Consider the following 26,885-nt stretch of genomic DNA (forward strand, 5'->3'; position numbering starts at 1 on the left):
CCTGTGCACTTAAGATGTGACTTTAAGGTTTTACTACTTACGTATAAAATACTACACTGTCTAGCTCCATCCTATCTTGCCGATTGTATTATACCATATGTCCCGGCAAGAAATCTGCGTTCAAAGGACTCCGGCTTATTAGTGATTCCCAAAGCCCAAAAAAAGTCTGCGGGCTATGGAGCGTTTTCCGTTCGGGCTCCAGTACTCTGGAATGCCCTCCCGGTAACAGTTCGAGATGCTACCTCAGTAGAAGCATTTAAGTCTCACCTTAAAACTCATTTGTATACTCTAGCCTTTAAATAGACTCCCTTTTTAGACCAGTTGATCTGCCGTTTCTTTTCTTTTTCTTCTATGTCCCACTCTCCCTTGTGGAGGGGGTCCGGTCCGATCCGGTGGCCATGTACTGCTTGCCTGTGTATCGGCTGGGGACATCTCTGCGCTGCTGATCCGCCTCCGCTTGGGATGGTTTCCTGCTGGCTGCGCTATGAACGGGACTCTCGCTGCTGTGTTGGATCCGCTTTGGACTGGACTCTCGCGACTGTGTTGGATCCATTATGGATTGAACTTTCACAGTATCATGTTAGACTCGCTCGACATCCATTGTTTTCCTCCTCTCCAAGGTTTTCATAGTCATCATTGTCACCGATGTCCCACTGGGTGTGAGTTTTCCTTGCCCTTATGTGGGCCTACCGAGGATGTCGTAGTGGTTTGTGCAGCCCTTTGAGACACTAGTGATTTAGGGCTTTATAAGTAAACATTGATTAATTGATAATGAATTTCTTTGTGTGTGCATTTGCGGCAGAAGTCCACAGGAGGGAGCACATTCCCTCCAGAGTGCATTGCAGTCATTAGAAGACACTTGGGCAATAGCCAGACTTGTTTCTTCATGAGTCTGCTCCTCTAAATAAGGGACACTCGGAAAGAATGATGACTTTTCCCCCCATGCGAAGTCTGTTACACAAAATAAGGCGCACTTGGAAATAATGAATTTGATTTGTGTGTGCAGTTGTGGCAAAAATCCACAGGAGGGCGCACGTTCCCTCTTCAAAAGTCTGGTCATCTCTGTCCCCCCCCCCCCCCCCCCCCGCACCCCCAGTCCTTGTCTAGTTTTATCGGCCAGCCCTATTGGTCATTTTCCTATTTTTTTAACATCAGTTATGTGTCTATCATTATATATATTATATTATTTTGGCCCTGCGATGAGGTGGCGACTTGTCCAGGGTGTACCCCGCCTTCCGCCCGATTGTAGCTGAGATAGGCGCCAGCGCCCCCCGTGACCCCAAAAGGGAATAAGCGGTAGAAAATGGATGGATGGATGGATATTATTTTACAGCCTAGCTCTATGTTTTTTTTTTCAAATTACTTTTTTTTATTTGATTTCGATTTGATGTCTTTTGCAAAATATAGTGACATCGTTTAATCGCCCAGCCGTATTGGCTTTTTTCCATATTTTTCTATTTTTCTCTCTATGTGTCATGCTATATATTGACATAGTTTAACGGCTCAGCCCTTTGGGGATTTTTTCGGAATTTTAAAAAAATTTTTATTTATGTTTTGCGATAAATATTTATTGTTTTACCGCCCAGCCCTATCAGCGTTTTTCCTTTTTTTTATTTGTATTTTGTTGTATTTTTATACATAAGTTAGGTTTCTCATTCACTTATATTCATACACCAAACATGTATTTAATATTCATACACTAAACATGTATTATTCATACACTAAACATGAAATTGATATTCATCCACCAAACATGTATTAAATATGTATACACTAAACATATATTTAATTTATACACTAAACATGTATTTAATATTTATGCATTAAAATGTATTTAATATTTATACACTGAACATGTATTTAATATTCGTATATTAAACAGCAGAGGTACGTACAGTTCTGAGGACACCAAACCCACGGACAACATCCCTGGCCAGGCCCTCAGGGTGTGTTCATCAGAGCTGGCTGACGTACTTGCTGACATATACAACTTGTCACTTGCACAAGATGTTGTGCCCACCTGCTTCAAGACCACCACCATCGTGCCCCTGCCAAAGAAAAACACCGTGACCTGTCTGAATGACATTTCGCCCTGTTGCATTCACCCCAATAGTGATGAAGTGCTTCGAAAGGATAGTCATGTCACGCATCAAAAAGACCATCCCAGACACACTGGACCCTCTACAGTTTGCCTACCGGCAGAACCGGTCCAATTAGGATACAGTCAACGCCGCCATCCACACCACCCTCACCCACTCAGAGGGCAAGGACACCTATGCCAGGCTATTATTCATCGACTACAGCTCTGCTTTTAACACGGTCATCCCACAAAAACTCACTGCTAAACTCCTCACTGTTGGTCTGACACCAACTCTCTGTGACTGGGTCCTGAACTTTCTCACAAACCGGCCCCAGTCAGTCGGAATCTGCAACCAGACATCAGGCACAAAGGTTCTAAGCACAGGGACCCCCCCAAGGCTGCGTGCTGAGCCCCCTACTGTACACCCTCTTCACACACGACTGTGTGGCCTCCCAGAACAACACCAGTATCATCAAGTTAGCAAATGACACTACGGTCGTCGGACTGATCACCGGGGGAGCTGAGGCAGCGTACAGAAGGGAGGTAGCGGAACTGGTGGCCTAGTGTCAGGATAATAATCTCTCCTTGAACACAGACAAGACCAAGGAGATGATTATTGACCCACAGAGAAGGAGTGCACAGTACACAGCTCTGTACATAGGGGGGACAAAGGTTGGACAGTTTGAAAACCTTTAAATTCCTCGGGACCCACATCAGCGAGGACCTCACCTGGGATCACAACACCCAACAAACAAAAATAAACCCAGCAGCGACTGAACTTCTTAAGAAGGCTGACAAAATTTGGCATGCCACCCAAAATTCTCAGCAACTTCTATAGAAGTACGGTTGAGAGTTTCCTTACCAGCTCAATCACGGTCTGGTATGGAAACTGCACTGCTGAGGATAGGAAGACACTCCAGCGAGTGATTAAAACTGCTCAGTACATATCAGGAGCAGCCTTCCCCTCACTACAGGACATGTACTCTACCAGGGCCACCAGGAGAGCACACAACATCATAAAGGACAGTACACACCCCCAGCACAGTCTCTTCAGCCTCCTACCATCAGGCAGACCATACAGGAGCCTGAAATCCAGGACTACAAGACTGACAAACAGTTTCTACCCACAGGCCATCAGGCTTGTGAATGCTAACTTGTGAATGCTAGCTACCCCTTACCCCCTGTTTTACTTTTATCTTTTGACCAAAAGACAGCTACCATGAACTGTGAACCATCACTGTAGACACTTTTCACCCCTGTTCACTAAAGACACTTTTAATTGCTGCTGTGACCCAAGGTCACCTCCATATTTATACTGTTGACTGTCAATCAGAAAGTGCAAATGTGATGTTACTTACTGTGATAAATGGGTTAAATGGGTTGTACTTGTATAGCGCTTTTCTACCTTCAAGGTACTCAAAGCGCTTTGACACTACTTCCACATTTACCCATTCACACACACATTCACACACTGATGGATGGAGCTGCCATGCAAGGCGCTAACCAGCACCCATCAGGAGCAAGGGTGAAGTGTCTTGCTCAGGACACAACGGACGTGACGAGGTTGGTACTAGGTGGGAATTGAACCAGGGACGCTCGGGTTGCGCACGGCCACTCTCCCCACTGCGCCACGCCGTCCCTTGTATATAACATTTTTATTTTCACTCTTTTATTTTTAGCTAAGTACCGTGTGACTTGTTGAAGGGTGGACTAGCGAAGTAAGATTTTCATTGCACGGCAAATTGTCTGTTTAACTGTGCATATGACAAACAATCTTCAATCTTGAATTTTGAATTCAATAAATGTACACAACTTAAAAAGTAAGTAGAGGACATCATATAACAGTAAAAGATGAGAAGTACTACATACAACACCAAATATACATTCATATTAAACATGCTGTTTTTAAATTACATTCAGCACAATCACTGTTTAAAGGCCTACTGAAATGAGATTTTGTTGTTTAAACGGGGATAGCAGGTCCATTTTATGTGTCATACTTGATCATTTCGCGATATTGCCATATTTTTGCTGAGCGGCGACAGTGGAAGCGTTTCATATGTAATTAGACACATTTACTAGGTTAATTCTGGAAAATCCCTTATCTGCTTGTTGTGTTCACAGTATTTTAGAGAGACCCTAAAGTCCTACCTCAAAGTCGGATGGCTGCGGTGAACGCCAGTGTCTGAGAGAAGCCGAGGAGCCAAGATCACAGCTGCCTTTTTGACAGCTACAGGAGGTCCCATAATCCATTGAAGTCTCCGGTAAGAGCCGACTTAATATCACAATTTCCCCATTCAAAAACTTGCTGGTTGACGTTCAGAGACATATTCGCTTGACTGCTCTGTGTTAAAGCTTCATAACAAACAAAGAAACACCGACTGTGCTTCCGTGATAAAGGTAGATGCAATCCACCGCTTTCCACCAACAGCATTATTCTTGATAGTCTCCATTATTAATTGAACAAATTGCAAAAGATTCTGCAACACAGATGTCTAATTTAATGTGTAATCGTGCGATGAAAAGAGACGACTTTTAGCCGTAACTGGTGCTGGGCTAATATGTCCGCTACAACCGGTGACGTCACAAACACGCATCATCATATGAGTCATCATTCCGCGATATTTTCAACAAGAAATTCCGCGGGAAATTTAAAATTGTAATTTTGTAAACCAAACCGGACGTATTGGCATATGTTGCAATGTTAATATTTCATCATTGATATATAAACTATCAGACTGCGTGGTCGGTAGTAGTGGGTTTCAGTAGACCTTTAAGTGTTTTAAATCCCTGCAGCTTACATGACTGTTAAACACTTGTGTCTACTGACCTGATGCCTGAACCTGAATGTTTTATCACACAGTGCAACTAAACGGTTTCTCTCCAGAATGTGTTCTCATGTGTGAAATAATGTCACACTTAGTGTTGAATCGTTTAACACAGGCTGAGCAAGCAAAAGGTTTCTCTCCAGTATGTCTTTTCATGTGTGTGGTAATGTCACCCTTTCTGTAGAAACTCTTCTTACAAACAGAGCAAGTAAAAGGCTTCTCTCCGGTATGTCCTTTCATGTGTGTGGCCATGTCAAGCTTTCTGGAGAAACTCTTCTTACAAACAGAACAAGTAAAGGGTTTCTCTGCGGTGTGTGTTGTTATGTGTCTGGTAATGTTAAGCTTTGTGGAGAAATTCTTCTTACAAATGGAGCAAGTAATAGGTTTCTCACCAGTGAGTGTTCTCAAATGTGAATTCATGTCATACTTGGTGTTAACTCGTTTAGCACAAGCTGAGCAGGCAAAGGGTTTCTCTACAACGTGTATTCTCATGCGTCTGATCATGTTAAGCTTTCCGGAGAAACTCTTCTTGCAAACCGAGCAAGTAAATGGTTTCTCTCCAATATGTGTTCTCATGTGTGTGGTCATGATACGTTTTGTGGAGAAACTCTTGTTACGTACAGAGCAAGCAAAATGTTTCTCTCCAGTGTGTGTTCTCATGTGTGTGGTCATGTGTTGCTTTTGGGAGAAACTCTTCTTACAAACAGAGCAAGTAAAAGGTTTCTCTCCAGTATGTATTCTCATGTGTACTGTAAAATTACACCTCTTTCTAAATAATTTCCCACATTCAGAGCAGTCAAAGTGTTTGTTGTTAGTGTGATGTCTCGTATCACCTTTAGAGTCATTTTTACTCTCCGAAAGTTTTTGGATGTGGTCACTGTGATCAGAAGAGTCTGACATCATGTGGTCCATGTCTGACAGTGGAGCAAAGATGCTGTCTGGTTCTGACTTTATATCTTCACAATGCTCTCCATCAGCTTCTGTGATGTATTGACTTACAAGCTCCGCCCCTCTGTTCTCCTCACTTTGACTGTGATGAAGCTGTAAGGACTGAGCTTTCTCTTCATCATGAAGCTGCTCCTCTTTAATGTGGGAGGGGGCCTGTAGCTCCTTCTGTCCCACACTGGAGCTCCACTCCTGCTGCTTGGAGGGAATCTCTTCTTGACTCTCTGCTGACACCTGCTGGACGTCTGCAGAACATGAAACAGAAATGAGGTGTTACTGTATTGAATTATGCCGTATTCAAACTATTCACATGTGAGCTAGGCCAAATAGACAGTGATGGGCAAGCTACCTGGAAAATGTAGTAAGCTAAGCTACAAGTTACTCTTGATTAAATGTAGCCAAGCTATCCTCAGAGAATTGTAGCAAGCTACACAACAAGCTACACTGCAAAAGTAGCTTGCCACATCAAAGCTACATTTAACAGCATTTCTATCTATTGGTCCACATGTATAATATCCATGTTAATGTAACTGAGAGTGTACAAATGGACCCAGTGAGGGTCCAATGCTGTTAACTATCCGTCATTTAGCTGGGGACACCTTACAATTACCTCAAGGGGTCCCCGCAATCCACTGTATGTATTTTTTTATTTATTTTATTTCTACTCTTCTTGAGATACCATCAAGGAAAAGTACTTCCATATGAGGAGGTGTGAACAAGTTAGGACATATATCATGGTCCCAATACGGAAAACCATTGCATCTAATATAGAATGTCTCATTTGCACCCCTAGTGGTGAAATCTATCAAAATTAGGGTGGTCCCAAAAAGGAGGACTTTTTCAAATTGACTGTGTGTCGGTTTTAAAAGTGCTCCCCCTTTGGTCAACATATGAAATAATTAAAGTATGTAAGAAATTGAAATGTGAAACTGAAAGAGAGATAGAGAGAGAGAGAGAGAGAGAGAGAGAGAGAGAGAGAGAGAGAGAGAGGTATTGTAAGAACTTTTTATTACTCAAATCTCATCCACCGTAATAAAAACGATCCTAAATTTGTGTTTAGTACGGTGGCATCGCTAACCCAACAAGGGACCCCTTCCAGTAGCTCCACCCACTCAGCTGATGACTTTATGCAATTCTTTAGTAAGAAAATTGAAGTCATTAGAAAGGAGATTAAAGACAATGCGTCCCAGCTACAACTGGGTTATAGTAACACAGATACGATGGTATATACGGCGGATACTGCCCTCCAAAATAGTTTCTCTCATTTTGAGGAAATAACATTAGAGGAATTGTTACAACGTGTAAATGGAATAAAACAGACAACATGTTTACTTGACCCTCTTCCTGGGAAACTGATCAAGGAGCTCTTTGTATTATTAGGTCCATCAGTGCTAAATATTATAAACTTATCACTCTCCTCGGGCACTGTTCCCCTAGCATTCAAAAAAGCGGTTATTCATCCTCTTCTTAAAAGACCTAACCTCGATCCTGACCTCATGGTAAACTACCGACCGCTGTCTCACCTTCCCTTTATTTCAAAAATCCTCGAAAAAATTGTTGCGGAGCAGTTAAATGAACACTTAGTGTCTAACAATCTATGTGAAACCTTTCAATCCGGTTTCAGGGCAAATCACTCGACGGAGACAGCCCTCGCAAAAATGACTAATGATCTATTGCTAACGATGGATTCTGATGCGTCATCTATGTTGCTGCTCCTCGATCTTAGCGCTGCTTTCGATACCGTCGATCATAATATTTTATTAGAACGTATCAAAACACGAATTGGTATGTCAGACTTAGCCCTGTCTTGGTTTAACTCTTATCTTACTGATAGGATGCAGTGTGTCTCCCATAACAATGTGACCTCGGACTACGTTAAGGTAACGTGTGGAGTTCCCCAGGGTTCGGTCCTTGGCCCTGCACTCTTCAGCATCTACATGCTGCCGCTAGGTGACATCATACACAAATACGGTATTAGCTTTTACTGCTATGCTGATGACACCCAACTCTACATGCCCCTAAAGCTGACCAACACGCCGGATTGTAGTCAGCTGGAGGCGTGTCTTAATGAAATTAAACAGAGTGGCCGTGCCAGCAACTTGAGGGTTGCAGGTTCGATCCCCGCTTCCGCCATCCTAGTTACTGCCGTTGTGTCCTTGGGCAAGACACTTTACCCACCTGCTCCCAGTGCCACCCACACTGGTTTAAATGTAACTTAGATATTGGGTTTCACTATGTAAAGCGCTTTGAGTCACTAGAGAAAAGTGCTATATAAATATAATTCACTTCACTTCAATGGATGTCCGCTAACTTTTTGCAACTCAACGCCAAAAAAACGGAAATGCTGATTATCGGTCCTGCTAGACACCGAACTCTATTTAATAATACAACTCTAACATTTGACAACCAAACAATTAAACAAGGCGACACGGTAAAAAATCTGGGTGTTATCTTCGACCCAACTCTCTCCTTTGAGGCACACATTAAAAGCGTTACTAAAACGGCCTTCTTTCATCTCCGTAATATCGCTAAAATTCGCTCCATTCTGTCGACTAAAGATGCTGAGATCATTATCCATGCATTTGTTACGTCTCGCCTCGACTACTGTAACGTATTATTTTCGGGTCTCCCCATGTCTAGCATTAAAAGATTACAGTTGGTACAAAATGCGGCTGCGAGACTTTTGAGAAGAATAAGAAAGTTTGATCACATTACGCCTGTACTGGCTCACCTGCACTGGCTTCCTGTGCACTTAAGATGTGACTTTGAGGTTTTACTACTTACGTATAAAATACTACACGGTGTAGCTCCATCCTATCTTGCCGATTGTATTGTACCATATGTCCCGGCAAGAAATCTGCGTTCAAAGGACTCCGGCTTATTAGTGATTCCCAAAGCCCAAAAAAAGTCTGCGGGCTATAGAGCGTTTTCCGTTCGGGCTCCAGTACTCTGGAATGCCCTCCCGGTAACAGTTCGAGATGCCACCTCAGTAGAAGCATTTAAGTCTCACCTTAAAACTCATTTGTATACTCTAGCCTTTAAATAGACTCCCTTTTTAGACCAGTTGATCTGCCGTTTCTTCTCTTTTTCTTCTATGTCCCACTCTCCCTTGTGGAGGGGGTCCGGTCCGATCCGGTGGCCATGTACTGCTTGCCTGTGTATCGGCTGGGGACATCTCTGCGCTGCTGATCCGCCTCCGCTTGGGATGGTTTCCTGCTGGCTCCGCTGTGAACGGGACTCTCGCTGCTATGTTGGATCCGCTTTGGACTGGACTCTCGCGACTGTGTTGGATCCATTGTGGATTGAACTTTCACAGTATCATGTTAGATCCGCTCGACATCCATTGCTTTCCTCCTCTCCAAGGTTCTCATAGTCATCATTGTCACCGACGTCCCACTGGGTCATTTTTGTCACCGATGTCCCACTGGGTGTGAGTTTTCCTTGCCCTTATGTGGGCCTACCGAGGATGTCGTGGTGGTTTGTGCAGCCCTTTGAGACACTAGTGATTTAGGGCTATATAAGTAATCATTGATTGATTGATTGAACTTGAAGTAAATAATGAAGATTGAAAACCAATTACAAAAAACAAAATCCAAAACAAATTAACTAACAGCTTACCTTCTTTAAATTGGCATAGTATGTATATATTATTAATGTTGTAAATAAAAACCTCGGTATATCTAGAAAGGGTGGTCCTAAAGAGGTCGGCATTTTTCAGAGGTCTCAATAAGGTCACACATACAAGAATGTATGTGAGTGTGTGTGTGTGTATGTATGTGTGCGTGTTTTCTTGTATTTGTACCCTTCTTGAGACATCAACAAGGAAAAGTAACTTCCATATGATGACCGGTGAACAAGTTAGGACCGAAATCATGGTCCCAATACGGAAAACCATTACATCTACTAGAGAGCCAAATACTAGTGTCTGCGAACATTGCTCCAAAGTCAGGATTTTTTGTTGATTTATTGTGCATAAAAAAAATTACATTGACAGGTGCAAAGACAGCAATATAGGATAAAACAAGACAGAAGCTAAAGCAGGACTAAAGAAGGACTTCCCTATTCATCCCCCTCTGGTCAACATAGGAAATAACAAGTGTGCCTAAAAAGCTGAAGCGCCTCCCCCCCCCCCCCCCCCCCCCCCCTGGCCAACATATGTAATAACAAGTGTGAGTAAGAAATTTAAATGTGCCTCCTTTGGCCACAATGTACAAAATAAATATGTATACATGAGACATACTGTAATAAATTCAAGTAAATAATGAAGATTAAAAAACAATTACAAACAAAACATTTAAAAATATATATTTTCAAATTAACTAAAAGCTTACATTTGTTTCATATTTGCATAGTATGTAAATATTAATGTTGTAAATACAAATCGTTATATATGTAGAAAGCCTGGTCCTAAAGAGGTAGGCACTGTCACATCTAATAGAGAGCCAAACACTAAAGTATGTGAACATTGCTCCAAAGTCAAGAGTTTTTTGTTGATTTTCTGTGCATACGAAAGTGAACATTGACAGGTCCAAAGGCAGCAATATATGATAAAACAAGACGGCAGATAAAGAACGACTTCCCTATTCATCCCCAAAAAACCCGCCAGGTGAGCAGCTGATTTTACCACTTCCGGTGCTGACGTAAGACAACCCGCGTCCCATCTGTTTTTTTTTTTAATGAAATACATTTATTTCCGTCATATAATCAATCATCAACCATTTTGTGTGATCAGTTTAACAGTAAAGATTATACATATTCACCAATCATACACCTTTACATAGGGCTAGGCGATAATGGCTTTTAATAATATCGCGATATTTTTATGCCGTATTGCGATATACGATATTTATTACGATATTTTGCCTTGGCCTTGAATGAACACTTGATACATATAATCACAGCAGTATGATGATTCTATGTGTCTACATTAAAACATTCTTCTTCATACTGCATCAATATATGCTACTTTTAAACTTTCATGCAGAGAGGGAAATCACAACTAAGTCAATTGACCAAAACTGTATTTATTAAATACTCTTCATTCTCTCACGGGTGACTTTTTAAAATAAATGATAAATGGGTTTTACTTGTATAGGGCTTTTCTACCTTCAAGGTACTCAAAGCGCTCTGACACTACTTCCACATTTACCCATTCACACACACATTCACACACTGATGGAGGGAGCTGCCATGCAAGGCGCCAACCAGAACCCATCAGGAGCAAGGGTGAAGTGTCTTGCTCAGGACACAACGGACGTGACGAGGTTGGTTCTAGGTGGGATTTGAACCAGTGACCCTCGGGTTGCGCACGGCCACTCTCCCCACTGCGCCACGCCGTCCCTTTTAAATGAAAGAACAAATTAATAGTGTTGCTACCTTTTTGTAGTAACACTTCTGCTGCATACTTTGCATATTGCTGTTGTCTGCTGAATATCTTCCCACTTGAAGCCAAACCACCGCCAGATGATGGATCCCCTGCTCTTTATTTTGGGCATTTATTGTTCTTCCTCCATTTATGATAAGTTTTGCACCATCCCTCTCTTGTATTGTCACAAGCTCCGCTCCGCTTGACCTGCCTCAGCTAACGTTAGCCATGCTGCTACCTCTCTGATCGGCGAGAGATATAACGCTAGACGCGCGAGAGTATGTGACGTATGTAAGAAGGCGGGCTTGTTTTCCGTATCTGTCAGAATTAGAGACGAGTGAGAAACGCCTGTTTTGCCCGCAGCTAAAAGCAAACCGACCTGCCTCAGCTAACGTTAGCCATGCTAACGTTAGCTCTCGGCGAGAGCATATGACGCTAGACGCGCGACAGTATGTGGTGTATGTAAGAAGGCGGGCTTGTTTTAAGTCTCTGTGAGAAGGACAGACGAGAAGGAGTGAGAAACGCTAGTAAGAAATGCACGCAGCTAAAAGCAACCGTGTGAAAACATATAATTGATTATTACCATATAGTCATTTTCTATATCGCACAGAGACAAACCTGCGATATATCGTTTATATCGATATATCGCCCAGCCCTACCTTTAGACACACAAAAAAGAAATAAAATGACGGAAAAAGGAATAGGCTAAAGCCCAAGCTTATATTTGCCTTGGCACTAAGAGGGATTTATTTATTGAATAAAAAATACTTAAATTCCACAACATAGGGAAATTACAAACAGCTAAAATTATACACAAAACAAACTATAACCTGCTGGCCAAGAATTAACAACAATTCTTCTCAAAAAAGAGGAGAAATATAATCTTAGAGAAAAATGTCATTTGAAACATTTGTATGCACGTACAACACTTCAGACCTTCAGTATATCAGGATGTGGAATTAAATGATGGAATGGATTAAGCGAAGCAATCAAACAATGTACTAATATGATCCACTTCAAGAAACTCTTCAAACTTAAAGTGTTTACAAAGTAGAAAAAAGAAGAACCATCATAATAAACATTCTGAATTTATTTCATCCATCCACCTGTTCATTTTCAAAATAATCTTACTCATATCACCATATGAAATGTAACTTACTTCACAGAGTATTATTTATTTATTTTTATTGTGATTACTAATGGAGTTTATTGTGAATACACTGAGAACAGGAAGTGAACAAAAGTTTTAGCAACTGTTATGTAAAAGAAAAGGGGTAGGATTAAATAAGATCTGCTTCTTCCAACTCCTTTTCCAACATGTTGAAAAGACAAACTGGAAATTGTGATGTATCATGTTGTATGCTTGCATGTGTGATGTATCATGTTGTATGCTTGCATGTGTGATGTATCATGTTGTATGCTTGCATGTGTGATGTATCATGTTGTATGCTTGCATTTGTGATGTATCATGTTGTATGCTTGCATGTGTGATGTATCATGTTGTATGTATGCATGTGTGATGTATCATGTTGTATGCTTGCATGTGTGATGTATCATGTTGTATGCTTGCATGTGTGATGTATCATGTTGTATGCTTGCATGTGTGATGTATCATGTTGTATGCTTGTATGTGTGATGTATCATGTTGTATGCCTGTATGTTCCAAATAAACTCAAACTCAACTCAACTAATACTTGGTCGATATTCAAGCCACAAAATCCAAATGGAGTATTGTTGATGTTTTTTGGATGGTAAGAGAGGACCCCCCCATTGGCTCCATTGCAAGTGGACTTTCATTTACATTTATAAATTAGAATTAGAGCTGGGCGATATATCGAATATACTCAATATATCATGGGTTTGTCTCTGTGCGATATAAAAAATGACTATATCGTTAGTATTGGAGTATAAGTTCTCACACAGTTGCTTTTAGCTGCGGGCATTACACTACAGGCTCTTCTCACTCTTTCCTGTCTCTCCTTCTCACAGAGACATAAAACAAGCGCGCCTTCTTACATCACATACTGTCGCGCGTGCAACGTCATACGCTCTCACAGAGCAGACAGGTAGCAGTGGCATGGTAAAGTTAGCTTTGGTGCTAACGGAGTGGTGCGAGTGGTAATACGAGAGAAAGAAGGTCCTAATCTGGTAACAAATGAAGGAATAATTAATTCCCAAGAAAAACGGCACAGGGTCCATCGTCTGGCAGTGGTTTGGCTTCAAGCGGGAATATGTTGAACAGACAAAAGTTATATGTGAAGTGTGCTGCAAAAGCGGTGCTACAAAATGTAGCAGCACTGCTAATGTGTAGCATCATTTGAAAAGTCACCCACTAGAGCAGTGGTTCTCAACCTTTTTTCAGTGATGTACCCCTTGTGAACATTTTTTTAATTCAAGTACCCCCTAATCAGAGCAAAGCATGTTTGGTTAAAAAAAGAGATAAAAATAAAATACAGCACTATGTCATCAGTTTCTGATTTATTAAATTGTATACAAGTGCAAAATATTGCTCATTTGTAGTGTTCTTTCTTGAACTATTTGGAAAAAAAGATGTAAAAATAACTAAAAACGTGTTGAAAAATAAACAAGTGATTCATCCATCCATCCATTTTCTACCGCTTATTCCCTTTGGGGTAGCGGGGGGCGCTGGTGCCTATCTCAGCTACAATCGGGCGGAAGGCGAGTACACCCTGGACAAGTCGCCACCTCATCGCAGGGCCAACACAGATAGACAGACAACATTCACACACTAGGGCCAATTTAGTGTTGCCAATCAACCTATCCCCAGGTGCATGTATTTGGAAGTGGGAGGAAGCCGGAGTACCCGGAGGGAACCCACGCATTCACAGGGAGGACATGCAAACTCCACACAGAAAGATCCAGAGCCCGGGATTGAACCCTGACTACTCAGGACCTTCATATTGTGAGGCAGACGCACTAACCCCTCTGCCACCGATTCAATTATAAATAAAGATTTCTACACATAGAAGTAATCATCAACTTAAAGTGCCCTCTTTGGGATTATAATAGAGATCCATCTGGATTCATCAACTTAATTCTAAATATTTTTTCACAAAAAAGAAATTTTTAACATCAATATTTATGGAAAATGTCCACAAAAAAATCTAGCTGTCAACACTGAATATTGCATTGTTGTATTTATTTTCACAGTTTATGAACTTACATTAATATTTTGTTGAAGTATTATTCAATAAACATTTTTATAAAGGATTTGTGAATTGTTGCTATTTTTAGAATATTTTTAAAATCTCACGTACCCCTTGGCATACTTTCAAGTACCCCCAGGGGTACGTGTACCCCCATTTGAGAACCACTGCACTAGAGAATGAGGAATGCTTGAAACTCTGCATGTCAACATCTCAGTTTGGTGTCACACCCACAAAATGCCCAAGCAACCATTTCCACATCAACACCATATGAAAAAAATGGTCAACAACAGAAGGAGATAACGTCCGCAGGAACCTACCACATAGCGAAGGACATACACTCTTTGTTTTCTTATTATGCAGCACATTTTTATTTGAAAGTTTTTGAAATATCTTGTGTGACATCATGCACAAAAGTGCACTTTATTTGTTTCAACTATTGTAGTGGCGTTCTGTACAAAAATTGCACTTCAATTTAGTGTTGTTTTGATATGTCATCTTAGTGACATCATGCACAAAAGTGCACTAATAGCTTGTTTTAAAATGTCTCTGACAATCTTGCACTTTCTGCTTTGGAAATAACACGAATGTTTGTGCTACTGCTTAATAACTGTTTAATAAATACAGTTTTGCTAAATTGACTTAGTTGTGATTTCCCTCTCTGCATGAAAGTTTAAAAGTAGCATAAATGAATGCAGTATGAAGAAGAATGTTTTAATGTAGACACATAGAATAATCATACTGCTGTGATTATATGCATCAAGTGTTCATTCAAGGCTAAGACAAAATATCCAGATATATATTGTGTATCGTGACATGGCCTAAAAGTATCGAGATCTTAAAGGGGAACATTATCACAATTTCAAAAGGGTTAAAAACAACAAAAATCAGTTCCCAGTGGCTTGTTGTATTTTTTGAAGTTTTTTTCAAAATTTTACCGGTCCCGGAATATCCCTAAAAAGAGCTTTAAAGTGCCTTTTTTTCGCTCTCTGCGAAGACACTGTTCATTTCCCTGTGATGTCACACAGTGCTGCCAATGTAAACAAACAATGGCGAATAGCACAGCAAGATATAGCGACATTAGCTCGGATTCAGACTCGGATTTCAGGGGCTTAAGCGATTCAACAGATTACGCATGTATTGAAACGGATGGTTGGAGTATGAAAGTATTGAAGAAGAAACTGAAGCTATTGAGCGAATAGCTATTGACGCTATTCATAGCAATAGCATGGCCGAATAGCTGCATTAGCATCGCCGGTAAAATGTGCGGACCAAACGATCAGGACTTTCGCATCTTGTGACACTGGAGCAACTTAAATCCGTCAATTGGTAAGTATTTTTTTCGCATTAAATGTGTGTGGAAGGAAACTTAATATAGCTTCAAATGTACATACAGTTAGCCTAAATAGCATGTTAGCATCGATTAGCTGGCAGTCACGCCGCGACCAAATATGTCTGATTAGCACATAAGTCAACAACATCAACAAAACTCACCTTTGTGATTTTGTTGACTTTATAGTTGCAAATGCATCTGCAGGTTATCCATACATCTCTGTGCCATGTCTGCCTTAGCACCGCCGGTAAATAACATGTTAGCATCGATTAGCGTAGCATGTTACCATCAATTAGCTGGCAGTCACGCCGCGACCAAATATGTCTGATGAGCACATAAGTCACCAACATCAACAAAACTCACCTTTGTGATTTCGTTGACTTTATCGTTGCAAATGCATCTGCAGGTTATCCATACATCTCTGTGCCATGTCTGTCATCGCTGGTAAAATGTGCAGACACTCCAGCACATTCAATGGGGGTCTGGCGGCAGATTTCTTGCCGCTTTCGCATCTTCGGGCCAATGGTGCAACTTGAATCCCTCCCTGTTAGTGTTGTTACACCCTCCGACAACACATCGACGAGGCATGATGTCTCCAAGGTTCCAAAAAATAGTCGAAAAAACAGAAAATAACAGAGCTGAGACCCAGTGTTTGTAATGTGTTTGAAAAAATGAAAATGGCGGCTTTCTTACCTAGGCAATGTCACGTACTGACGTCATCGCTACAAGAGCCATAAACAGAAAGGCGTTTAATTCGCCAAAATTCACCCATTTAGAGTTCGGAAATCAGTTGAAAAAATATATGGTCTTTTTTCTGCCACATCAAGGTATATGTTGACGCTTACATAGGTCTGGTGATAATGTTCCCCTTTAATAAAAGGCCATATCACCCAGCCCGAGGAAGAAAGTCATGTTGTTTTTTTTTAATTGATCTTCCATCATGTCTTTGATAATGATTGTGAACGATAGAAAAATTCCCCCAAAAAGTGCAGTTCCCCTCTAAATTCCAATGATTGGATTTGAGACTTTAAGTCTATGAGCATGAAGTGATGAAGCCTACTTGGATGAGAGGACAAACGTCTTCTAAGACGAAGTGAAGAGTCCAGTTGTGATGGATTGAATGCCCTGAGAATAAAATGATATGTGGATGTTGTGCTTACTTGGGCTGTGATGAAGCTGTGAGGACTCAGGTGGTTTGTCTTCATGCTCTTCAGTCTTCACAGAGACAACAGTCAGTGGAAACTTGCTGACATCAGCCTCCTCCTGCCCTAGAAGACACTCTTCCTCCTTTGTGATTAACACCTCCTCCTGTTCCTCTTTAATGTGGGGGAATGTGGATCCTCCTCTTCCTCTTTAAGGTGAGGGGGCTGCTGGACGTCTGTTGGGTAAATAAGTAAATAAGATAAAGAGAGAATAGAAATAGTTTTTGACTGACACTGTTAACACAATTACATTATTTGTGCTCTTCCGTGTGTTGTGTTAAAAGTGTGTAGCAAAACAACCAATAAAAACACGGGAAATACCTCCCTTTTTCCTAAAATTAATTCAAAAGTGGTACAGTGAGTACAAAAACAGACTTGGAAATTTGATGGATGGCAATTTGAAACGTTTTTATAAGTACGAGACGGCATTGATTGAGGCATTCTTAACTTTACACTCACTGATGTCCATCCATCCATTTTCGAAGTGTGTAAATATTTTATTTTGTATATGGTCTATGACACCTACAATTTAACTGTTAACTTAACCACGATCTTGTAATGACATAGTCATTACCATAACTTCAATATCATGGAAAAAAATATATATCTTAATTCCAAAATCAATTCAAAAACATTTATGGTATGTTTTTGTCATCATGCAAAATACTTTTTTTGTGGTCATTCTGTTGGCTGTGCCAAAAGGAACTTTTACCAAAAACGTATTATATTATTAGTTTCTTTTATGGAGTTTCTCCATCAACAATTCCTCTTTAGGAAATGGAGACCATCTACGACACGCTGAAGGAAAGTCAGTCACCTTTATGTTCTTTTAATAAATCAAGTGTTGACTACTTTGGTTATTGAAAAAAAAAGTTTATTTTAACTTATTGATGCATGTAGCTCAGAATCAGGAAGTGAAATTACAACTTTAATTAGATTTGATTACAGTATAAAATGTATTTAGTGACTGTGGGAGTTTGGTGTAAACATGTTGATACAGGTTTACATCTTCTTGGGGACTGGAACACAGATATGTCCCGAGAGGATGCACCCATTTTTAAAAGGGAACATTATCACAATTTCAAAAGGGTTAAAAACAATAAAAATCAGTTCCCAGTGGCTTGTTGTATATTTTGAAGTTTTTTTCAAAATTTTACTGGTCTCGGAATATCCCTAAATAAAGCTTTAAAGTGCCTCTTTTTCGGCTCTCTGCGAAGACACTGGCCATTTCCCTGTGACGTCACACAGTGCTGCCAATGTAAACAAACAATGGGAATACCACAGCAAGATATAGTGACATTAGCTCGGATTCAAACTCGGATTTCAGCCACTTAAGCGATTCAACAGATTACGCATGTATTGAAACAGATGGTTGGAGTATGAAAATATTGAAGAAGAAACTGAAGCTATTGACGCTATTCATAGCCATAGCATGGCCGAAATAGCTGCGTTAGCATCGCCGGTAAAATGTTTCGGACCAAACGATCAGGACTTTCGCATCTTTTGACACTGGAGCAACTTAAATCCGTCGATTGGTAAGTGTTTTTTTCGCATTAAATGTGTGTGGAAGAAAACGTAATATAGTTGCAAATGCATCTACAGGTTATCGATACATCTCTGTTCCATGTCTGCTTTAGCACCGCCGGTAAATAGCATGTTAGCATCGATTAGCATAGCATGTTAGCATTGATTAGCTGGCAGTCAACATCAACAAAACTCACCTTTGTGATTTCATTGACTATCGTTGCAAATGCATTTGCAGGTTATCCATACATCTCTGAAACAGACATACATGTCTGTCTTAGCATCGCCGGTCAAATGTGGAGACACTCTGGCACATTCAATGGGGGTCTGGCGGCAGACACTTTCGCATCTTCGGGCCAGTGGTGCAACTTGAATCCCTCCCTGTTAGTGTTGTTACAGCCTCCGACAACACACCGACGAGGCATGATGTCTCCAAGGTTCCAAAAAATTGTCAAAAAAGCGGAAAATAACAAAGCTGAGACCCGCTGTTTGTAATGTGTTGAAAATGAAAATGGTGGGTGTGTTACCTCGGCAACGTCACATTCTGACGTCATCGTTTCCAGTGCGATAAACAGAAAGGCGTTTAATTCGCCACAATTCACCCATTTAGAGTTCGAAAATCGGTAAAAAAAATAGATGGTCTTTTTTCTGCACCATTAAGGTATATATTGACGCTTACATAGTTCTGGTGATAATGTTCCCCTTTAAAACCTTCACTAAGCTGTGCCACCAACATTGTCTCACTTAGCTCATTAAGCAAACTACCAGGGCGAGTGAGTCCTTTTAAACAGGTCTGACAGTATGGACACCAGTCTATCGGGTATAATGGTGTTAAATGCCAAACTATAATCCTCAAAAAGCAGACGCCCGTAGCTCCCCGGTTAGCTCCATGCTAGCGTCTGGGATTGAGGACGTTAGCCAGGTTTCCGTAAACAATAGGGCGCAGCTGTCCATCACAGTGTTTTGTGCTACACGGAGCCTCACCTCGTCCATCTTGTCCTCTTCACCAGGAGGAGTGAGCGATCTCGCATTAGCCAGGAATAGACTTGGTATCGCTGGTCTGTTTGGATTCATTTTTAGTCTGGCTAACACGCCGCCCCATCGACCACGGCGTCTTTGCCTCCGCCTTGCCGGGCACGGTAGCCATGGAGCTCCAGGGCTACGTGCTAGCTCCTCCGGGATATTGTGTCGGCTCGTAAAATCCAGCGAAATAGCCTGCTCAGACCGCAATCCAAGCGCCAACAAATCGTTTCGGCTGTACATAACCTTCGCCCAGCAAGTTGCTGACTGGGCTAGTAATAAACTATATAAAAACAATAAATACAATGCACCTAAGGGGAGAGCCTGGGACAACACGTCCATGCGCGCCGCCATCTTAGATCGTTTACTTTGGTGGCTGTGTGTAGAAATGACTGCTCTTTTAATGTCTTTAATGTCCTTTGTGTTCTTTGATATTTCCCTCTTACACACATTTTTCTGTGTGCTATGGCTATGAGTTTGTTTTTCTCTTTGGCCTCAGTCTGGACCCCCTCTCCAGGGGCCCAGGCTGAGATTGAATTTCCCCCCCACCCCCATTCCCGTTTCTCTTTTTTTTTGTAAGGGGCGCCGGAAGTTGGCAGACCCGTCAGCGATCCTGTTCTGTCTCCTTGTAATGTTTGTCTGCCCTTGAATGGGATTGTGCGGAAAACCTTAATTTCCCCTCTGGGATTATTAAAATATTTCTGATTTTGATTGTGTTTTTATTAGCCGTCTTCAAAAGTAATGATTTTTCCGGTGCAATTTCTTAAATTTTGATTCGCTGAAAGTTTTATCATTCACAAATACTGCCTCAGTTTACACTTCGACAACTTTACCGCGAGGGGGATGTCAAAATAAAGACTTTATAGAGACAAGAAAACTTTGCTAGTTGGTACTAATAAACTAGATTGATTGAGACATTGCTGGACAGCAGAGAAGTAACTAAATCCAAATAAACGTTGAATATATTTTTTAAAGATATCTGGCTTTTATCTTCAGTAGAGATGTAAATCGCTGAGAATGTATCGATATGATACCCTAATTGATATTCCTTATTGATACCAGTATTTATCGGTACTACATGTACTTTGTGGAAATAACAAAGTGGAAAAAAGGCTTTTTAAATAGCATTCCTATTAGCACAAGAGATTGAACACCTCCAACATGATGTTCTGTAACATCTCAGAGCAGGGAAGTCTTTCATCAACAGCTGTTTATTTGAAGTCTTATGGAAGTCAACTATGTGTGCAGTGCAAGGTGAAATGCAGTTATGTCATCTTCTTGTCAATAACACACACATCAAACTTTTGTAGCTTCCTTATTTGTCATTATTCAAAGCTGATTGGAATGTGTGGCAGCGGCAGCTGAACTCAATGTGACAACGTGTCATAGTTACGTCAGTCAGCTGGAATTAAAAATACAAATAGTTGTGTCGTTAGTCCAGAATATTCACGATCCTCATGGATAACATAAATAGGAACCAGTTCTAAAAAAAATTGTACTTGGTATACATCTCTTATCTTCACCACTAAACCTTTGAAATATGTTGACATATGTGCTGCTAAAGGTAAATAAACCGTAGCCATATTGAATGTTTGCCTTCATTTGACCAAGTGAGGTTAGGACGACGGCCTCTAGGTCACATGGTTACATCCCAGCAATTACATTCTTGATGATTGATTTTTAAATGGTGGTGTTCAAAAGCAAATATATCTCCATCTTTAGTCATAAATGTGGCCCCCGGATGAACATGTGTCACAAACATTGTATTAGATGATATGTGGATGTTGTGCTTACTTGGACTGTGATGAAGCTGTGAGGACTCAGGTGGTTTGTCTTCATGCTCTTCAGTCTTCACAGAGACAACAGTCAGTGGATACTTGCTGGAATCAGCCTCCTCCTGCCCTACAGGACACTCTCCCTCCTCTTCTTCTTGGTGTTCAATCAGCAGATGGATGGCTAAAGGACACAAACAAAACACATTTTAACTACTACAGGACTGTTTCAGAAAATTACAACATTGTGATAAAGTCCTTTATTTTCTGTAATGCAACTAGAAATATGAAAATGTCATACATTCCGGATTCATTACACACCAACTGAAATATTGCAAACCTTTTATTATCTTAATATTGCTAATTATGGCATACAGCTTAAGAAAACTCAAAAATCCTATCTCAAAAAATTTGAATATTTCCTCAGACCAAGTAAAAAAAAAGATTGATAACACCAAAACAAAATCAAACATTTGAAAATGTCAATTAAAGGACTCAGTACTTGGTTGGGAATCATGTTGCACCGATTACTGCATCAATGCGGCGGGGCATGGAGGCAAGCAGCCTGTGGCATTTCTGAGGTGTTACGGATGCCCAGGATGCTTCAATAGCGGCCTTTAGCTCATTTGCATTATTGGGTCTGGTGTCTTTCAGCTTCTTCTTCACAATACCCCACAAATTATCTATGGGGTTCAGGTCAGGGGAGCTGGCAGGCCAATCGAAGACAGTAATGCCATGGTCAGTACACCAGTTACTGGTGGTTTTGGCACTGTGGGCAGGTGCCAGATCATGCTGGAAAATTAAATCATTATATCCATAGTGCTTTTGAACATATGGAAGCATGTAGTGCTCTAAAATCTCTTGGTACACAGCTCAATTGACTCTGGACTTGATGAAACACAGTGGCCCAACACCAGCAGCTGACATGTCTCCCCAAACCATTGCTGACTGTGGGAACTTCACACTGGATTTCAAGCAACTTGGATTGTGCTCCTCTCCAGCCTTCCTCCAGACTGTAAAGCCTTGACTTCCAAATGAAATACAAAACTTGCTTTCATCTGAAAACAGGACTGTGGACCACTCTGCAACTGTCCAGTGCTTCTTTTCCATAGCCCAAGTCAGACGCTTCTTCCGTTGTCTTGAGTTCAGGAGTGGCTTGACCATGGGAATACGGCTGTTGTAGCTCTATCTGTTGAAAAGTTCTATGGAGATGATTATTGATCGCGTTGGCCGCGCCCGGGAATATTTTTGATGGTGATTTAACCCCCAATTCCAACTCTTGATGCTGAGTGCCAAGCAGGGAAGTAATGGATCCCTTTTTGATAGTCTTTGGTATGACCCAGTCAGGGGTTGAACTCACAACCAAACGATCTCAGAGCGGACACTAACCACTAGGCTACTGAGTAGGTCGGTGTAGTAGTAGGTTAATGGCTGCACCAACATGAAGGAAATAGCAGGTCAGTATAGCTTTGACACACATATATAACTTGTCAAACCTGCCAGCTAGCAGGCTAGGTTTACAGCATCAGTTACCATGGTAACTGACGCGGACTTTCTCTTACCGCTCCTATTTTTGGAGGTGAAATTCTCAAGCTTTACATACTCAGGACTTTGAACTTAACCTGCTCTCTGGAATATTCCCCCGGTGACTGTGTGAGTGTTGTGTAAACATGTTGGTACACATTGTTACAAACTGAGAGGAACAGCAACCTCTCATAAATATTGTGTGTCTGAAACTGTCTCCTTTTAATGAACAATGTAAAACAATCAGTGCATCATCCTCACATGACAATTCATCTTCCTGTAGACTAACTATTTAGGAGTAGTGTTAATGATAAATATAAAGTTAGTAAACATGTGAGAGTAAGAAGTAAACAAACCTGTTCTGTGTAACACAACTTGATGTTTTTGTTTGTTGTCGCTCCTTCTCCTCTTTTGTTGGACAAAGTTCCTCCTCGTACTCTGCTGTGGTTCTTTCGCACATTTTCACACAATCACAACACTTTACACTCACACGTGATCTCTGCTTAGCGATGTGTTTTGATCACTTCCGCCTCTCTTTGTGAGCAGCTAACAAGCTAAGCTAACTAGCAGGCTAAGCTTGCTCGAGAAGCATCAAAGTGCGCTCAGACTAATATAACCGGATGCAAACAGTTATTAACGATATTTAGTCTATTTACTAGAATCTAATAAAGGACATATATGTGTACATGGAGGCACAGATTAAGAACACTGAACTGTGACGACTGCAATAACATCTTCACCGTCAGACGCCATCTTGCTTTATCCTCGCCGTGTTTGGTTCGCGCGCAGTGTTGTCAGATCTCGCGAGAGAAACAAGTAAGCAGCTCTTTTCCAAATCTCACGAGAGAAAAAAGTAAAACCAGCTTTCCACCCCCGGTAAAACATTTTACAATGTATTAATTATCCATCCATCCATCCATTTTCTACCGCTTATTCAGGTGCCTATCTCAGCTACAATCGGGCGGAAGGCGGCGTACACCCTGGAAAAGTCACCCTTCATCGCAGGGCCATAAGTATTAATTACTTATTCTGAAAATAAAAGTAAACTTGTCCATTTCAAATTTTCAAAACAAAGACATACAACTTATTTCCGCAAAAATATTCAAATATTTAACAATGTATTGAAACAACAGTAGCATAAGGAGAGAAAAAAGAAACAAAACAAAAATCACACTCATGATATTATTTTTGCCTTTGATGTTAATCGTTTTTATAATGTATTTTACAATGTAGGAGGTTTTCATCTTTTTTTTAAATTTCCTTTGGCATTATATATATCAATCAATCAATCAATCAATGTTTACTTATATAGCCCTAAATCACTGGTGTCTCAAAGGGCTGCACAAACCACAACACAAACCACTACGACATCCTCGGTCATCCTCGGTAAGCCCACATAAGGGCAAGGAAAACTCACACCTCACACCCAGTGGGATGTCGGTGACAATGATGACTATAAGAACCTTGGAGAGGCATATATATATATATATATATATATATATATATATATATATATATAATATATACCAAGACTCTGCAGCATCGCGTGGACATCGGGGGCGGTACCTCTGGATTGGTGGTTCCTCTCTTTAAGAAGGGGGACCGGAGGGTGTGTTCCAACTATCATGGGATCACACTCCTCAGCCTTCCTGGTAAGGTTTATTCAGGTGTACTGGAGAGGAAGCTACGCCGGATAGTCGAACCTCGGATTCAGGAGGAACAGTGTGGTTTTCGTCCTGGTCGTGTAACTGTGGACCAGCTCTATACTCTCGGCAGGGTTCTTGAGGGTGCATGGGAGTCTGCCCATCCAGTCTACATGTGCTTTGTGGACTTGGAGAAGGCATTGGACCGTGTCCCTCGGGAAGTCCTGTGGGGAGTGCTCAGAGAGTATGGGGTATCGGACTGTCTTATTGTGGCGGTCCGCTCCCTGTACGATCAGTGCCAGAGCTTGGTCCGCATTGTCGGCAGTAAGTCGAACACATTTCCAGTGAGGGTTGGACTCCGCCAAGGCTGTCCTTTGTCACCGATTCTGTTCATAACTTTTATGGACAGAATTTCTACGCGCAGTCAAGGCGTTGAGGGGTTCCGGTTTGGTGACCGCAGGATTAGGTCTCTGCTTTTTGCAGATGATGTGGTCCTGATGGCTTCATCTGACCGGGATCTTCAGCTCTCACTGGATCGGTTTGCAGCCGCGTGTGAAGTGACCGGAATGAGAATCAGCACCTCCAAGTCCGAGTCCATGGTTCTCACCCGGAAAAGGGTGGAATGCCATCTCTGGGTTGGGGAGGAGACCCTGCTCCAAGTGGAGGAGTTCAAGTACCTAAGAGTCTTGTTCACGAGTGAGGGAAGAGTGGATCGTGAGATCGACAAGCGGATCGGTGCGGCGTCTTCAGTAATGCGGACGTTGTACCGATCTGTTGTGGTGAAGAAGGAGCTCTCATTTTACCGGTCAATCTACGTTCCCATCTTCACCTATGGTCATGAGCTTTGGGTCATGACCGAAAGGATAAGATCACGAGTACAAGTGGCAGAGAGTATGGGGTATCGGACTGTCTGATTGTGACGGTCCGCTCCCTGTATGATCAGTGTCAGAGCTTGGTCCGCATCGCCGGCAGTAAGTCGGACACTTTTCCAGTGAGGGTTGGACTCCACCAAGGCTGCTCTTTGTCACCGATTCTGTTCATAACTATTATGGACAGAATTTCTAGGCGCAGTCAGGGCGTTGAGAGTATCTGCTTTGGTGGCTGCAGGATTAGGTCCCTACTTTTCGCAGATGATGTGGTTCTGATGGCTTCAGAACACCAATACGGTTTTCGATCAAACAGGTCCACTTCCATGGCAGTGATGGAACTAGTTGAGGAGGTAACCACTGCAATTGATAAGAGGGAGTTTGCTGTTGGTGTTTTTATTGACCTGAGCAAGGCCTATGACACCATCGATCACACATTACTTTTAAGCAAAATGCAGAGGTATGGTGTCAGAGGTCTTGCTCATGATTGGTTGAAAAGTTATAATGTAGATTCAGACAAAAAGATCATAACACACGGAGTACCCCAAGGTTCTGTACTGGGACCAAAATTGTTTTTACTGTATATTAATGATATTTCTAAAATCCTTAAAAAACTCAACTGTATTCTTTTTGCTGATGATATAAGTCTGTACTGTTCTGGGCAAGACCTTGACCAACTCCTAGAGACTGTAGAGATCGAACTCCACATACTAAAGCAATGGTTTGATGCCAATAAACTAACAATCAACCCAAATAAAACTAAATATATAATTTTTGGAAACAGGAAAAATAACATACAGCGTCATATAAGAATTGGTGATATGGAGATAGAAAGGGTGTATTCAATAACATTTTTGGGAATCTATATAGATGATAAATTAAATTGGAAACTGTACATAAATATACTTAAGACAAAGATGGCAAAAAATATTGCTATGTTACATAAAATTAAAAAGTCTGTGAATCAAAAGGCTCTTATCATGTTATATAATTCTTTCATACTCCCATATCTTATTTATTGTGTTGAAATCTGGGGAAACAATTACAAATCAAACATCAACTCTATATTTTTACTTCAAAAGAAAGTGATTAGAATGGTAAATTATGCGAATTATCATGACCATACCAATGCTCTGTTCATTAAATTAAAAACATTAAAACTGCACGATCTTGTTGACCTCAATACTACTATTGTGGCTTTCAAAGCTCGTAACCACATGCTGCCTGGGTGTTTACAAGTGAGATTTAAACCCAGAGAGAATCCCTATGACCTCAGAGGTTCAGCTTTCTTTCAGAAAGCAAAAATAAGAACAAGCTTAAAAAGTAGATGTGTTTCTGTTAGAGGAGTTCAACTGTGGAACAGCTTGGATGATTCCTTAAAATGTTCCAGTTCCATTCACACATTTAAAAAACACTTTTAGACCAATGTCTTGAAAAAATATATCACTCTTGAATTAACATTGTAGTAAATACTATGATTAATGTTAATTAAAAATTAAACATGAGATATAAAGAATAATAGACGTACAATTGTTTGTATATATTGTATATATAATTAGTGCAAAGGTCTTATATGTACCCAGGGATATTTCACATGCCTGTACTGTGTATAAAAT

At 41.0% G+C, this 26,885-nt stretch overlaps 1 protein-coding gene and 1 long non-coding RNA gene across 3 annotated transcripts in view; one reads left to right on the forward strand and one right to left on the reverse strand.

The window, feature by feature from the left end:
- Positions 1-26,885, forward strand: part of LOC133545391 (gastrula zinc finger protein XlCGF57.1-like) — a 211,375-nt gene that overhangs the window by 133,741 nt on the left and 50,749 nt on the right. The window lies entirely within an intron of this gene.
- On the reverse strand, positions 3,856-23,533 carry LOC133545506 (uncharacterized). 2 transcript variants are annotated; one of them, XR_009804852.1, is made up of 6 exons: positions 23,117-23,533; positions 21,259-21,420; positions 16,879-17,096; positions 16,412-16,440; positions 16,082-16,311; positions 3,856-6,098 (listed from the first exon to the last, which is right to left on the reverse strand). It is a non-coding gene; the product is annotated as an uncharacterized LOC133545506 (long non-coding RNA). The 2 variants fall into 2 exon arrangements; XR_009804851.1 differs by having other exon boundaries at positions 16,082-17,096.

The sequence above is a fragment of the Nerophis ophidion genome, linkage group LG28 (genome assembly GCF_033978795.1).
Source record: "Nerophis ophidion isolate RoL-2023_Sa linkage group LG28, RoL_Noph_v1.0, whole genome shotgun sequence".
In the NCBI taxonomy this organism is placed as follows: Eukaryota; Metazoa; Chordata; class Actinopteri; order Syngnathiformes; family Syngnathidae; genus Nerophis; species Nerophis ophidion.